The following is a 15,715-nucleotide window of genomic DNA, read 5'->3' as shown; positions in this document are numbered from 1 at the left end:
AGAAAGTTTCACATAAAACTTTTAATACACATGGAGCAAAGGCACAGAACAAAGGGATCCCGTATACCACTGGAGAAGCCATTTAGACTGGAATTAAATGGAATTTGTGATCTATAGAATTCAGTGCCTGTCTCTCATTCATTCTTCTTAAATTAAGGCAGGGCTGCCCAGAGGGGGGGGGCAAAGGGGGCAATTTGCCCCGGGCTCCGCAGGGGCCCCCAAGAGAAGAGCGGAGGCTCCCGCCTCCGCCCCTCTCCTGGAGCCTCAGCGCATCAAGCGCCGAGTCTCCCCCGGGGCCCCTGAGCCCCACCCCGCTCAGAGCCGCGTGGTGAGGGGGCGGGGCTGGGAGCTCCAACGGGGCCTGAGCCCCGCCCCGCTCAGAGCGGCGTGGGGAGGGGGCGGGGCAGCTGCCTCCCCTCGGCGTGGAGCTCACAGCCCCGCCCCCTCACCACGCGGCTCTGAGCGGGACGGAGCTCAGGCCCCGCCGGAGACGCGCTCGGGTAAGAGGCTGGGGCTGGGGCCGGGGCCGGGGCGGGGGGGTGGGAAGTGGGACCTGCCGCCGAAGCGCAGCCCGGTCTTCGGCGGCGGGGGGCCCCTTCTGTTCTGGGACCCGCCGCCGAAGTGCCCCGAAGGCCCGCGGCGGGGACCCCCCCCGCCACCGAATTACCGCCGAAGACCGGGCTGCGCTTCGGCGGCGGGTCCCGCTTCGGCGGTAATTCGGCAGCGGGGGGCTCCCGCCGCGGGTCTTCGGGGCACTTTGGCGGTGGGTTCCGGAATGGAAGGGCCCCCCGCCGCCGAAGGCCCCGGGCCCCCGGAATCCTCTGGGCGGCCCTGAATTAAGGTAAAGTAAAATGACCAAATTTAGTGGTGACAACTATGAGTAACAGGAAAGAATGAATAACAGTATCAGATTCATGAAGTAGAAGTATTCAGATCATTCAAGAACTAGGGCCAATAGGCGGTACATAGAGAGAGTGCATAGAGAGAAATTCTGTATAGTCAATATTAGGACAGAGATTACAGAATGAAGAAAATATCTGCTCTGTGGAAAAGCATTGCAACCATACTGACCAGAAAGTAGATTGGGGAGGTATTTGTAGAATCCAAGAATATCATATTAAATAAATATAAGGGGCAATGACTGCTTTTTCAGGGGTATGTCAACAATTCATGTGCTCTATCAAATATTACAAGTCCTGAGTGCTGTAATGCTGATTTTTCAAAGCCCATTTTCTGTTGAGTACATTAGTGGTCTTATATTTCAACCAATAAGGACCACGAATGCACAGAAAATAGCATGCCTACAGCTGTCCCTGCTAGCATTTGAGTGTTGTGGAGATGCCATTAGTTTTATATCCAGATAAACTTGCATCAAGTTGAACTGAGAGAAGAAAATTTTCTCACTCTCAAAGAATCCAGATTAAGTGATATATATTGCATCCAGATTTTGACTAGATGTAACCCCACATTTCTATTTGTCAGATACAGATCAGCTGGGGTCAGCTTCAGTAGCCACTCTTATATTGGAGTTAAAAGACTCTTATGACAAAACATATTGCTTAATTCATCACCCGTTTAATAACTGGTCCTGAAGAGAGGCAATCTGCTAAATTCAGATTGATATCAAGCACAAACCATTAGGAAGTCTGTGGTAACAAATATGGCTGTAGTCTCTGATAGGGTAGTATGCATTTACATTTCTAATAATGTGATAATTAAACATTAGGGATTTGGTCCTTAGGCAGTGCTTGTATAAATAAATCTGTATCATTACTCAAAAGAAGAAAATGATTAGGTCAGCGTTTATTTATACTGCACATATTTAAAAGTGTGCACAACCCTTACTGATTTTGCTAGTCTCGTTATGAGTCTAACTTGGCAAATTGAGGTCAAAGGGGGAATTAAAGCTAGGGATTGGTGAGAAACCTGGAAGCATTGAAATGTCTGTTTAGGCTTCTTCTTGCTCTTCAACTTTTGAATCCTGAATCAGCAGAGCACTTAAGCAGTGAAAACAGTGGGACTTCACTTAAGTACACATGCAAGGTGCTTTGCTGAATCAGGGCTTCAATTTCAGCAAGCCTATTATTTCCTGCATAGTGGCATGTCTTTCTGACTCTTCTTGTTGAGAAGTGGTGTTTTACTAGATCTCAACCCAGCTCTTCTTTGTCTCCCTCCTTATCCACGTCTCATTGTGTTTTGTCCAAGACTCTAAAAGGACTTTAATATGATGTTAACACTTTACCGGGCATTTCCTGTTCCTATCACTGGCCTATTCTTGAGTTCCTGTTCAGATAGAGGCTCCACAAAGCAAAGTCCTTCTATCTGAACTTATAGTCTGCCAATCTTTATCTGAATTGCCCAGCATACAGTTAATAAAAATTTTTTGGCAGAAGTATTTAATAAGTTGGCAACAAACAAGAGAGGACCACGTCTGCTTACCAGTCCAGCATCTGCCAACATAAGTAGATGACTTTTTGCTGTTCCAGAAACCTCTCGAGTATAATGAGTTGAAAAAACCTGGCATCATCTCCTTCAGCTCATGTTGTAGCAAGTTTTGTTTCTGCAGCAGGGTCGAAATAGAATGGTCAGTGGTTATATGCCACAGCATGCCATGACTTCCATTGTCATGATTTCACGCAGAATGTCATGCAAAGCAAGACAGAGAAGTGTGAAAAATAGGCAACCTGCTTCTGTTCAAAGATTAATTGAGAAAACATTGTCTGATAGCTGTAAATTCTTTAGGGACAGGGATTAACCATATCTTCCTCTGTCTTTACTGCGCTGAGTAAGTAATGCTGTCATTGCTCAAAAAGTAAAAATAATAAATTCAATAGGCCAGATCCTGATCTCACTTACACCGGTGTAACTTTCTTGACATTCATATAATGACATTCATATACATCCTGCTCTTAGGTATCTATATCAGAGACTTGTGAGTAATCTTTGCCACTGCTTCGGTAGCAGCAAGTTTGCTGCATTTTCTAGTATGATTCACAGAGCTACACCTTTGCTTATGATCATTGTGATGGAGCTGACATGGAAGTCAAAGACATTCATCTCTATGAGTGGTCTGCAGAAGTGATCCTGCTTGATATCCTTCACAGGCTACATTCCTCTATTACACAAAGTGATTTCCGCAGAGTTATCTCACACACAACAGTATGTTCCCCAACCTAGAACAGGAAATAACTGCAGGATCTTGGATGCCCTCAATGCTAACTGCATTGTACTCTTATTTTACAGTCCAACCGAAAAGCACTTGGTGCAAATCTGGGGAGGTGAGGGAAGGGCAAAGGCACCTGTATAGAAATATACCTTTGTGCCCTTCCTGATCTAAGGGCTATCCAGACACCAAACTGGTCACATACATAGATTACAGCAGCCTGAAGGATGCTCTAATCTAATCTAGGGGCCACTAGAGCAGCCAGGTACAGGGACTCCCCAGCCATGGCCCCATCAGACAAGCTATGCTGCCTGTACTAGATGCTGAGACAGAAGGCCTAAGAGCCACTACAATGACTCTACACCACCAGAGGCTCCCCATACTCAGAGGAGATAGTTTGGTGTCCAACTAACCTGGGTTTAGAGCTGCTTTGCAGCACTGAATGATACATTCATGGAGAATGGGTCCATCAATGGCTATTAGCCAAGATGGGCTGGGATGGTGTCCCTAGACTCTGTTTGCCAGAGGCTAGGAGTGAGCGGCAGAGGATGGATCACTTGATGATTACCTGTTCTGTTCATTCTCTCTGGGGCAGCTGGCATTGGCCGCTGTGGGAAGACAGGATAGTGGGCTAGATGGACCTTTGGTCTGACCCAGTACGGCCGTTCTTATGTTTACTGAAGCAGCACAAAGTGGCAGCGCTGTATCTATGAATCTGACTTTTGCGTGGAATGGTGACTGCTGTAGATTTGTGCAGCTGTGGAACTGCCTTTTTTTTTTATTATTAAAACTAAACACCCAAGAGGAGCCCCTGAGAACTAACACAGTATAAATCACTAGCCACAGTAATGAATTTTAGAGATGATGTCTGGGAAGCCATGTTAAATGGCAAATCACTATAAATATTCAGTCTGCAATATTCTTGTTTCAAACCTATGTAGATGGGTGATTCGCTGTGTAATTGCTTTTCTGGGCAACTTGTCCTCCTAAGCTAGTCATTCATGTCACAGAAAGTGCTGGAGTCGTCGCTGTATGTTCACAACAAATTTCTCATCTTGGTTAGAACTATTAAGCAAAGGGAGGGTACAAGCTTTCCCCGCATCAAGGGAAATTTTTTTATTTAAACTCTCAGAGCTTAACCGAAAACACATCCAACAATTTTGGGGATTAAAATAATAATAATCACACTTAGCTCTGATGTAGCAAAATATAAATAAAAATGAAATCAAAAGTAAATAAAGCACTAGGAGAGAGAAAAAAATCTTTCCAGCATAAACCATATAATTCAAATACGAGCCCTATATGTAGATATTCATCAGCTGTTCTTTGTCATTTAGTGTTTAACAGAACTAGTGACACAAAGTCAAAGATGACTCTACCTGAGGCTGAATAAGTTAGAGTGGAGCTTTAGCACGACTATATATATGTACGCTTAAGACTCATTTACTGCTTAACAGCCAACTTTTTATAAGTGCTTTAAAATTCACATGCTAACAGATTGTCTTAAGTCTGGGCTGGTGTATTTTAAATCTCCCTCTTGCATCCCAGCATAATTCTTATTTCAGTTCAGGGCCATGTTCGGATTTCATTCATAGTAGCTTCAATCCACAGGAACTACACTGAGTCCTCTGGTGTTACTCCAAATTCATAATGGCATAAACAAAAATCAGCATTAGGACCCTCTGCATCATTTAAGGATTCATAAGACTTATTTAGATTGCTGTTCACTTCTCAACTTGCAAAGCTGATGCAAGTCGGACACTAATGGGCCAGAAGACAACACTGCAGCAAGTAAAGCAACTAAGAGAAGGAATGTAGGAATGAGGGCATTAAAGTTGGCCACTCCCATTTTAATGCACACCTTATTTTGGCTCCTCAGCACCAGCTTAGACTCCCTCAGAGTTGCATGTACATCAGTAAGTGGGTGTAAGTCAGTCTGAATGAGTAAAGTAGTGGAAGGGAGTCTGAGTTAAGGCAGCCTGACTTACACCCCGCTTTACACATCACCTCTGTGTTTGGCCCCGAGAGCTAGCACAAGTATGTGTACGTGAGCAGGGGACTAACACCCCTTAGCTCATACCACAGACATAGGGCAGGTCCACACTACTGCCTGAGTCAATGTGACTTACGTTGCTGAAGGGTGTGAAAAAAGACACACACCCCCGACTGACGCAAGTTACAGCAACTTAAGGGCTGTCCACACCAACGCTATGTCGGCAAGAAACGTTCTCCTGCCGACACAGCTTCTGCCTCTCACAGAAGTGGAGTAATTATACTGATGGGAGAGTGCTCTCCTACAAGCATAGAGCATCTTCACCAGATACGCGACAGTGGCGAAGCTGCGAAGTACAGCTGCGCTGAGGTAGCACTTCTCGTGTAGGCCTGCCCATAGCCTGTCTTCTTTGTCTTGTGTCCTGTCCTCTTTGTGGTACCTTTTATCAACCCTGTGAAGCAAATGAAGATTCAGAATGTTTGTCTATTCTCTGCACCTCCTTGCTGAAATCGATGCTTGAGATATGATAGCTGCATAATGATCACAGATAGCTTTGGAGACCCTCTTCAGTGCTGAAATAACTTATTCTGAAGGTTCTTTGCTTTTCTGCATGTTGGGTGAAGAACATCTCATGGCAGGGACAATTAATATCACTGTCAATTTTTGTTGTATGTGTGGCTGTTATTACTACATAGCTTCCTGGATGATTTTTAAAGCTTCAAGGCTGTCCAGTGCCAAAACACATTTTTTTTATCAAGTAGATTAATAATCGTTATGTAAATGCATACTGTTATAAATATCAATTGTTATATAGATCACATAGAACCAGACAGTCATGCTGTGTGTACAAACATCCACTGCACCTGATGTAAAGCGATGACTAAGGGGTTAGTCATGGCAAGCGTGGACTAACTGCCACCTAATTACAGCCCTATCAAATGTTTTATACTGCTTCAAATTATACCTCTTAGAACTTGCTATGCTGCTGTGTTTGTGCACTTCAATCAAAATCATTATGAAACCACACTGCTGAAAGCAGCATACAATTACAAAGCTTGCAGTAGAAAAACATGGTGTTGAAAACAAGCCCAGTATTAGAAGTTTGCAGTCTCTCTCACGTACATTCACAAAGACAAAAGAGTTCTGTATTGGTCTATGTGACACGGGATGGTGGCACTACCTGGTCCTCAATACATATGGGGTTAACATCAGCAGCCCTTTCTCTCTCCCCTTGCACAGAGGTCCAGGGGAATAGAAAAAGGTCTGCTGGAGACACAGAAAGAGGAAAATGGCTGGGTGGGTAGCTAGTGTCCCTACTTTGTTTCTCAGGGATGGGGTGTTCCCCAGGCAGGGAAATGATTGGTTTGTTGCTCTTTGTGCTTAGGTTACCTGGTTCTGATTTGTGTTTATACAGATTCTCTCCTGCTGAGGAGACCTTCATGCTTGTTGCTGTTTTGTTTCTATCCACTTGCTCCTCTGTCTTACCGTTCATTTGTGCTGGGTGGAGAAAGAGGCAGAACGGGGACAGGAATAGCATCAGGCTTGAAGGAAATGGGGGCAGAAAGGTTTGTGCCCAAAGTGCACATTCTCCTCCAGAACTTAGACTGGAAACCAAGATTCCTGAATTAGACAATTTCTCTGCTGCCAGCAAATATATGTGAAATCCACGGGCAAAATGCACATCCCCTCTCGTGCTGGTCCACATAAAGGAGGACAACCTACTACTGACATAATTTACCCCGTTAGCTCTAATGGCAGAGGTTTACATTGCAGATATAAAGGTTTCAATCCTGCTGACAACCCAGGTGGACATCAATATGATGCCACATTGTGTAAAGATACAAACTGAAAATTTCATAAAGCCTATGTTAACAAAACATTCAAGTTGCAGAATAATGCACTCAAAAGGTAGGAAATGCCACAATTAGGGCTTGTCCATGCACCGAGTTACTGTGCAGCAAGCTGTTGTGATGTAGAGTCACATCACGGCTTCTGCACTAACTTCCCATGTAAACAAGCCCTTATGGTTACCTGTGCAACCTTAATTCAGTCCCCTTGTGCATATGCATTATAGAATCATAGACTTTAAGGTCAGAAGGGACCATTATGATCATCTTGTCTGACCTCCTGCACAACGCAGGCCACAGAATCTCACCCATGACACAATCTTTAATTTTGTGATCACTTACTATTTTTTCCACAGAACTCCTACCCCATTCAATTCACAGGAAGGACCGTGCATGGGGAATGAATCACAGCTGAGGAGTGAAGGAAACTAGCCTGTAAGGCCTCTGCCTCATTTGTGGCAGAAGTTGAAAGGTGTGTTGTGAACAAGACAGGGAGCGCGTGAGCATCTTGACAATATATTTGATTGTGCTCCTTAGCTAAGAAAACATTGGTAAATAGCTTGCAAGGGAGGAAGGGACTGAGCAGGTCCATATTAGGGCCTGCTGCACTAGGGATAGGATATATCACTTCTACGTGAAGACATCATAAGAAGTGCTGCTGAGTGTGCTGTCTTTAGATTACCCCTAACACAATCAGTGTGTGTCTGCCCCATGCCGTCCTACTCAGCAACATTATTCCTCTCCCTGAAGTGTGCTTCTGGCAACAAAAGACAGAACTTAGCTCTGGCTCCACTCTTACAGTTAATCAGACAGATCTGAAAGTTCCTTGCCCAGCAAAACAAAAGAAAACAAAGAATCCCACACCTAATAACTAACTAGCAAACCAAACAACAACAACAATACCCACAGGAAGAGAATAATTACATCAATAATTCCACAAGGAGCAGATGGGGATCTGTAGGGCAAGTGACCGGTTCTTAAAAATCGTTAAGCAGGAGGTTGCCTACACAAAATTTCCATGAACTTGTGCGCACAGTCAAAGTGACTGGCTCTCCAGACCTGAAAGTTCACACTCAGTAGATAGGACCTTGCTTTTGATCTGACTCAAAAGACGCGTATGCAATAATCACTGCATCAAACTTGGTTTTTTTCCCTAACTCAGAACGATAAGGAGCTTTGAATCTATTCTCCAGCTATGTCGAGCCTGAAAGTACAAAAAATACCTAGTCCCATATTTCTCTGTTGGTCAAAAAGAAAAAATGCCATCCCCGAAATGTCATATAATTATATATTACTGTATTGCAGTAGCCCCTAGGAGTCTCAGTCATAGACCAGAACCCCACTGTACTAGGTATCGTACAAACACAGAACAAAAAGTCAGCCCATGCCCCCAAAGAGCATGGATGTTTTCTTCCTTTGATTGTGATCATCACCAAACTGCCAGTGGAACGATTTCACCTTCTAATATACAATCACCTCAACAGGATTCATTATGGCTAGGCTCCTGGGCTACTCACTTCATCCGTTCCTACAGTAATTACTATAGCAAGTGTGCAGGTCCTCAGTTATCTTGTCTGCTCTCCTATCTATTGAGGGTGAAACAAACAACAGTAATTCTTTCTAATGAATGCAATCAATCACAGTACACTCGCACCTGTCAAAACGAAGGCCTAAATGCTAAACTGCCTTCCAATCACACAGTAAAGAAACTAGCAACAGCATGAAAACAAACCTATTGGGGAAGAGGGAAAATACGGGATTGTTTTACTAAATAAATTGTCATCCTCCATTTGAAAGTTGAGTTAACCACATGAATGGGGCCTGAGGCAAGGACTGTCAGCCAGGAAATTCTGATCCCTAAACTTGTCTCTAAAAATGAGTCCAGCCGGGCATGTCTACACTGCACACTAAGACCATGTCTGTGGGACTTAGGCTTGTGGACTCGGTGTTTCTCAGCCCATGCTGGCTCTAGATTTCCCCTAACACAATCAATCTGGATTTACAATTGCTGGACCCAGGTCTTTTATTAAAACTGTTTTTGGACAAAAAATTGTGTTGCTGACTAAATGAAATTTTCCATGAAGTGTCTGCATTCTGGAAAAATGTTGCCTGTTGAAAAATGGAATGCCCAAAAACTCAAAATGTTTTCACCTGAACTACATCTTCCAGGATGGACTGTAGTTTGGGACTCTCATGATACACGCAGTTGAGCAAGAGGGGAGACCATGGCACATCATGGGAGATGTTTTTCATCCAGGAAGTCCAGATCATAGAAGAGAATAGGATACATGAGTGCCCAGACTATAATTTCCACAGCAGCATTTCTGAATCTTAATTTTCTCTTTTAAACTGAAAGTTTTTGACCAAAAAGTTTTGGTTTTCAGTTTTGCATTAAAAATGCAATTTTTTCTGTGGAAAAAAAAGACCCATTTTCCAACCAACTCTAATTCTCCAGTTGGTGTTAGTGGAATAGAGTCTGTCACATATCCGTCAGTTCCATTTCTGTCCAATAGAGGGCAGATACACATATTAGCCAATTCACTGTAACAGTTATACTTGCCTGGGATTACAGCACGGTCACAATTTTTTCGGTAACACAAAATAGAGGTTGTTATTATTGATTTGTATCATGGTAGTGTCTAGAGGCCCCAGTTAGGGTTTGTGCTAGCCTCTGTGTATACATATAACAAAAGATAGCCCCTGCCACCCCGCCCATGAGCTTATAGCCTAGGTCAGAGTCCCCAATGCAGTACCCATGGGCGCCATGCCGCTGGGGAGTCTAAGTGTGCCCGCGTACTGGCCAGTGGATGAGCATCTGCCGAAATGCTGCCAACAAGCTGCGTCATCCAGAGGTGCCGCCACCGAAATGCTGCCGATTTTCAGCAGTATTTCAGCGGCGATGATGCTACTTGTCAATGGCTACCTCTATTGACGTTGCCGCTTGAAAATCCCAGCTAAAATTCCCAACAAATTTGTAAGTGTTATGCCAACAATACAATGCAGCATAACACCAGAATCCTGCAGTCTGTACTGGGGCAGGCGCTTAACTACCCTGACAGTCTGCCCCAGTACAGACTGCAGGATTCTGGTGTGAGGTGCAATGTGTGCATAGTGTGAAGCGCCTCTTAATAAACAGGCTGATGAACGGTGCATTTGGGGCCTGATCCAAAGTTTATTGAATAGGAAAATCTCCTACTGACTTTAATGGGCTTTAGATCAGGCCCCATCTTAGGTTTCTGAATGATGCCAAAGTGCAGCCCCCATGTACAGGGTTTTGCAGAAATGAAAAGGCTTGGGGAGAAAGGTAGCAAGATTGCACTTGAATGGAAAGGTCAAAACGCTGGATAAGGCACTCAGCCACACCAAGTCTTGCCAAACAAGATGGAGACATAGACCTGAGTGTTGTCAGCTGACTCTAAACAGATTCATTCACACACTGAACAGAAGCAGCTATGTATCTCTCACCATAAAAGGAGTGAAGTCATGCCAAAAGGCTGCTAAATATAGAATCATATCCCCAGATCAATGATCCTGAATGCAGCTAACAAGCTAAAAAGATCAGTACTCATGTATATTTAAACAAAAGCACCTGCATCACACATTATACTTCATTTAATCCCATCCATTCAAGACAGGGAAAGGGAAAAATGAAGTTGTGCCAAAAAAAGCTCAGGTTCATATGAGCTCGACAGGAACCACGTGGTCCATGAGAAATGGCATTGTTTGGTCCTCATTTGACCTTCTCGATATCTGCATATAATTGTGCAAACCGTTCATGATGAAATCTGTCTAAACTTTCCCCAGGTTTGCTGACAAGCTCCCTGAGTTTCTAACTATCCCATTTTCACCTGTGCAAATCTTAAGCATATATTTAGAAGCTACTAACAAGTGGCTGAACAGGAAGAGAGTCCCACACAGACCATTAAAAGCCAGTGGGAATTGGACACCAAACTCCTTTAGGCCCTTTTGAAAATCCCAGCTAAAATTCCCAACAAATTTGTAAGTGTTATGCCAACAATACATTTGTCTCACATGTCTCATGCAGCATAACTTCAGGACAGGTTACCACACAGTTGGCTGAGGTACACTTTTTAAATATACTCCTTCTCCTTGAAAAGACATCTAACGGATTAGATCTACCCCAACAACTTGCATGGACAACCATTTAACACATTCATTACTTCCAGCATAATAAAAATGCATCTGGTGGTCCACAATAAACTAATAATTTTTACTTAATTTCCTTTTTGCTTTGTATGAGTCTGAAAAAATACTCAGACCCTCATCAGTACTTCTGCAACAATGCAAATTGTCATATTTTTCAACTGGTTTCCTTAACTGTCTTTTCCAGCCCATGGAGGTATTTGTAACCTGTCTTCTAAGTGCAAATTCTTTATTTTTTTTTAGAATTGGTTTTGTCATTGGACTTTGTATTTATGAACAGCTATAAATGTTTTTTTCCCCCTGTAATGCCGTGAACAAAACACTATGGTACTTAAAGTAGAAATGTTCTGAAAAATGGAAAGTATTTACCATAATGTGCTGGTGTGAACAGCATGTACCTATACTCATTCCCCTATGGGCTATCACAGTCTTTGATTGGATTGCTAACTCACTTTTAATACCTTTTTAATATGCCACCCAGCATTATGGGAAACCATCTAACTGTTCATAAACTGAAAGAACTTTGCACAACACAGCACTTAGCTGCGGCACTTCAGTCTCCTCTCAGCTATTATGATGTTACCCTGCAAGGCAGACTACAGCCCTGCAATGCGGGGATGGTCCCACAGTTTAGGTTCCACTCTGAGCCTGAACGTCTACATAGCGATTTTTCAGCCCAGAGCCTGTGTAACACCGACAGACCCTGGTCATTGGTGGGATCAAACCTGGGGCCTCTGGAGCTTCTACTGCATGAGCTAAAAGCCAACTGGCTGTTAGCTAAGGGTGTAGAGTAGACTCATCCCTCCCCCTCCCTCTCAACACCACATGCAGTACGTGTGTGGGTTACACTTGGACCCTGCAAGCCCGAGTCAGCTGACCCAGGCCAGCCATGTTGGGGTTTTTTTAATGCTATGTGGATTTAGCCTCTGTGAGCCCTCTGTGGGTTTGGGATCTGCACAGGGGAAATGGACAGAAGTTGAGCAGATAGGGGGTATAAAGTGGGTGGGACTTTGCCAGCATGGGGGGTGAGGAAGACAAGGATTGAGTAGACCAGGCAAAGGGAAAGAACTCAGCAAGCCTCATGGCTTGGGACTGAGCAGACTGGAGTCAGACCCACATTGGGTGGGGGCAGGTGATCATCTCCCTCACTTGTTCCATGGTGATTCCTCACAAAACATAATCCCTCAGGGATCTATGAAGTGTGGGGGCAAGCTCCACAGCTCATGCCATGGTAGGTGGCGAATTCTGCCCTCCTCCCCTGAGGGTATGTCTACCCTGAAATCAGAAGTGTGACTGCAGCATGTGTAGACATACCAGAGCTGGCTTTCATGGAGCGAGCTCAGATACCAATAGCATTGAAGCCACGGCAGCACAGGCTGGCTGCTCAAGTACATACCCAGTGTCCCAGGTGGGGTTGCATAGAACAAGGTGCTGCCAGTGCTGCTGTGGCTTTACTGCTATTGTTATCTGAGCTACCTCAAAGCCAGCTCAGGCATGTCCGCACCTGCTGCAGTTGCACCTCTGATTGCAGTGTAGACACACATGAAATGGAACAATGGGGAGGGGGGACTCTGCCAACTGGTCCTTGGTTTCTCTTTCTTGACCCTTTCCAATTATTGCCTGGAAGGTACCAAAGGGTGCCTAGGCATTATTTTGTGAGGAACAGTAAATGATACTCCCTGGGGCAATGAATATGATGAATAGTTGGTTGATCAATAGGTGGGGAGAGACTTTGTAATTGCCCCGATCTCCAAACCCAGATCTCAACTGCCCATGTATATCCTTGAGCAGTTTTCTTGGTAATTTCAGATCCTTCACAGACTACTGGGCCAAATGATACTTATAGAATTTTAGTCAAGCTGGGTGGGAGCCATCCAGTGAATATTTTCAAGGGTTTCAAATTTTTTCCTATCTTGAATCTGAATGAAAAGTTGAAATCTTGAAAATATTTGTAAACGAGAAACACGTTCTCTTTGTCCAGTTCAGGTTAATCAAAAGGTTTCACTATGATTTTGAGCTTTTTCTTTCTCTAAACAACCTTTTTTCTACTCTCATTACCTTAAATTTTAAACTGAAAAGTTGTTTCAAACTGGAAAACCTCAGTTTTTATTTGAAAAATGTCAACACAAAATGTTTTAACAGTTTCAAAACTTAAAAAAAAAAAAAGTCAGGACATTTGCCAAAATAGACCCTGTTTCAGAGTTTTGGTTTTGATGAATCAGTATTTTTTCAATGATAAGCAATTTGTCAGAAAGTTCCCAACCAGCTCAAATTTTTAGTTCACGGATCTTTGCTAGTTGGAGTTCAAAGGATGGGCTCAGCACTTCACAGGATCAGGCCTTTTCTTGTTTATGGTGCACCATTTACAGTTCAGTAACATGTATAAGCGGCCAACCCATTACAAATACAAATTAGTTTGATCTTCTTCTAAGTATTTATTAAGTACAAAATATGCACTGCATAGATAATGTGGCATCGACTGAAACAGCGATTAAGGTCTTCATCCTTTCCTAATCTAATGGTAGCAACCTAGTGATAGCTAATGAAAAGGATCAGAAGGCAATCACCCTGTCCTTTGTAACAAGAAGTCTGGAGCCTCACTCTGACTGTGCATGAATTTCAAGCTTAATTCATAGAAATGAACATGAAAACCGTACAGTTGACTCTTTTTGCAATCATTAAGCAAATTGGAGGCCACCAGACTTCTACCGTCTTATTAGTTTCTGTTTCTACTCCTTGTCCAGGTCCATTGTAACTGATCCGATAGTTTCGGTTTCATGGTTGCAGCTTTGGTTTCCCTCAAAGGGTAATCACAGCGTACACAATGAGAATGTAGTTGTGTTGCACACCTGTTTTCTAAATCTAGCCTTGCTTGTCTTGCCCATATTCAACTGTGCTACACACGCACCCACAGACTTGGGAATCACCTTGGGAATCACCTGGACTTCATACAATTAGAAACTAAACAAGCCCACTTTGAATTAGACCAGATGATCTACAATCTGATCATTTGATTTCAATAATTTGGACTACATAATTTAAAAGAATCCTATTTAATTATGGATTTATGGATGCATTTAATAAATAATGACAGGCAATTCAGTTTTACACAGAGAAGCTGATTCCTCTTATAGTTCATCTATTACTTTTGCAAACCAAAATTCACAATTGGGCCCCTTCCCTCTACTGTGCTGAACCAAAATCCAGATCCACATATCTTTAAGTCTTGGGAAAGTTCTGATCCAAACATTATAGCTCATTATAGCTTTTATAACCATAAGATACATAGATATTTTGAAATATGCTCAGTGCTGGTTTATTTTCCAAAGAACTTAACATGTTGAGCATTGAGTATCATCTGGAGATGCTGGAGGCTGACCACTCTTGAAAATTTGTTCCCAAATGTGCATGATGGGCACTTGAAAAAGAGTAGCTAAATCCATTGTCCAAAGTGACACAGATGGTCTTTGGCAGAGCAAACATTGAACCAAGGTCTCCTGAGCACCAATTACATGCTTTAACCATAAGAACAATCTCTCTCAGAAGATGCACCCTTCAGTACCTGGATATGACCTTAAGGAAATCATTGTACGGGGAACTGACTAGCAGAGAGAACCGGAAGAAGGTAGAAGTTACACCAACTTAGGGCCACCTTTGAATTTGACTCTTTGTTCCTTCTCTCACATAAAATTCGGATCTGTGCTGGCTCTTTATGAGTTCAATGTAATAGCCCAAAATAACTTTGCACAAGACTGCAGAGCACAGGCTGTGCTTCCTTTTTCATTTCATACATTGTTCTGAACTTGCTGCAATGGTCCCACAAAGCCAGGAGAGGCTTTAAAAAGTTAATTGGAAAGATAGAAGAAGAATATATTGTTTGTTGTTTTGGAGAGTCCTGCAATGTCTGTGGTTATAGCCCATGAAATGGTTTGTCAGTTCCACACCATTCACTTTTACTGCACTACACCTTCAAGGCAACCCTGTTCTTTTGTCAGGACCAAATCATCAAACCCTTACTTCACTTTTTACTCGGTGATCAGGACAGGTAAAACTCCTGTTCAAGGCTGGCTTTAAGCTGATTTCCCCAGTTCACCCAGCGGTGGGGGGGAAGAGAGAGGGGGGTCCCGCTCTGGGGCTTCGGTGGCATTTCGGCGGCGGGGGCATCCTTCGGTGTTGCAGAAGACCTGGAGTGGACCCCACATCACCAAAGTGCTGCCGAAGCCCTGGACCGCCGCCGGGTATTCAAATCGGGCCCTACCCTTCATAAAGCCAGTCCTGCTCCCGTTGATATTAATGCCAGTTTTGCTTTGGCTCTAAGTTTACACTTTCCTGCAGCAGCTAGGATGAATCTCACACCGTGTGTGTGTGTGTGTGTGTGTGTGTGTGTGTGTGTGTGTGTGTGTGTGTGTGTGTAAAATCAGGCTTCATGAATCCCCAAATCCAAAGTAGTTTTGGGTTCATCACTGGAAAGCAAATATGACTAAGGTTTTATCAGAACCCAAACCCAGCCAATGAAGCTCATTTCTGGTAACAAACACCATGCACACT

At 43.5% G+C, this 15,715-nt stretch overlaps 1 long non-coding RNA gene across 2 annotated transcripts in view; it reads right to left on the bottom strand.

Moving 5' to 3' along the window:
- Positions 1-15,715, bottom strand: part of LOC123346471 — a 247,359-nt gene that overhangs the window by 79,305 nt on the left and 152,339 nt on the right. The gene's annotated exons all lie outside the window — the stretch shown is intronic.

The sequence above is a fragment of the Mauremys mutica genome, chromosome 12, assembly GCF_020497125.1.
Source record: "Mauremys mutica isolate MM-2020 ecotype Southern chromosome 12, ASM2049712v1, whole genome shotgun sequence".
In the NCBI taxonomy this organism is placed as follows: domain Eukaryota; kingdom Metazoa; phylum Chordata; order Testudines; family Geoemydidae; genus Mauremys; species Mauremys mutica.
The sequence above is the reverse complement of the archived record's forward strand: the minus strand, read 5'-3'. Positions and strand labels throughout refer to the sequence as shown.